Source organism: Piliocolobus tephrosceles, chromosome Y (assembly GCF_002776525.5).
Source record: "Piliocolobus tephrosceles isolate RC106 chromosome Y, ASM277652v3, whole genome shotgun sequence".
NCBI classification, from domain to species: Eukaryota; Metazoa; Chordata; class Mammalia; order Primates; family Cercopithecidae; genus Piliocolobus; species Piliocolobus tephrosceles.
Genome location: NC_045456.1, coordinates 6,805,126 through 6,806,312, shown reverse-complemented (window position 1 = coordinate 6,806,312; position 1,187 = coordinate 6,805,126). Strand labels below are relative to the sequence as shown.

At 50.9% G+C, this 1,187-nt stretch overlaps 1 pseudogene; it reads left to right on the top strand.

The window, feature by feature from the left end:
* The first annotated feature begins 582 nt into the window (after nucleotides 1–582).
* The window catches only part of LOC111531674, a 1,796-nt pseudogene continuing 1,191 nt past the window's right edge, over nucleotides 583–1,187 (top strand).

Below are 1,187 nucleotides of genomic sequence, written 5' to 3'. Positions count from 1 at the left end.
CCAAAAAAAAAAAAAAAAAAAAAAAAACACACACACACACACACACAACTGTAAAGAGTACGGGAGAAACTTGATCACAAATAGGCTGTGTGCAGGAAAAATGCACAAGAAGCTAAGAAGTCAAAACTGACAGGGAAGGTAACTTTCTAGAAAGGTGACTAAAATAGCTGAGACAAGACTGCTAACCCTTGAACTCGCTACTTCATTTTCTGTTGTTCTGGAGGTTCCATAGCTGTCTGTACCTCACACCACCTCTCCATAAACTATGCAGGTAACCGGCCGGGTGTGGTGGCTCACACCTGTAATCCCAACACTTTGGGAGGCCAAGCGGGTGGATCACTTGAGATCAGGAGTTCCAGACCAGCCTCGCCAACATGGTGAAACTCTGTCTCTACCAAAAATACAAAAATTAGCCTGGCATGGTGGTGCATGCCTGTCATGGTGCATGCCTCCAGCTATTCAGGAGACTGAGGAAGGAGGATCACTTGAACCCAGGAGGCGGAGGTTGCAGTGAGCTGAGATCACGCCACCGCACTCCAGCCTGGGTGACAGAGCCAGACTTCGTCTCCAAATAAAAACAGGATGCAGGTAACAGAAAGCAGGATGACAGCACACCAAGTAGCAGAGACGATGTCAGAGGCAGGCAGGCACAGTCGCATTTGAGTACAGCAGGTTTGGCTTCACCCTCTTCTCCCTCCTCCATAGACGGAAGAGACAACATCAGCTGTGCCTCCGGAAGGAAGCAGCACTGGGGTCAGTATCACAGGTTCCTCCTTCGACTTACTCACGGCTGGTCTTCCCAGGGGAGGAGTCACTGGGCAGCAGGTGATACAGGTGAGTCCACTGGGTCACACCTACTAGGGAGCTCTCATTCCCCCTTGGACCTATACTTCCGAGAGCAACCAAGTGTCTCCCTCATGTGCCCCACTCAGCCATCAGCCATCACCGAATGTGAGGCAGGCATCTGATACTACTTCAAGCTGCTGTGGGAGGGGGAGGGGAGTCCTCTTTGCAGCGCCACCCCTAACAGTCGGGTCTCAAGAGAGATAAAGAGGGCTGGGCATGGTGGCTCATGCCTGTAATCCCAGCACTTTGGGAGGCCAAGGCAGGTGGATCACGAGGTCAGGAGATCAACACCATCCTGGCTAACATGGTGAAACTCCATCTCTACTAAAAAAAATACAAAA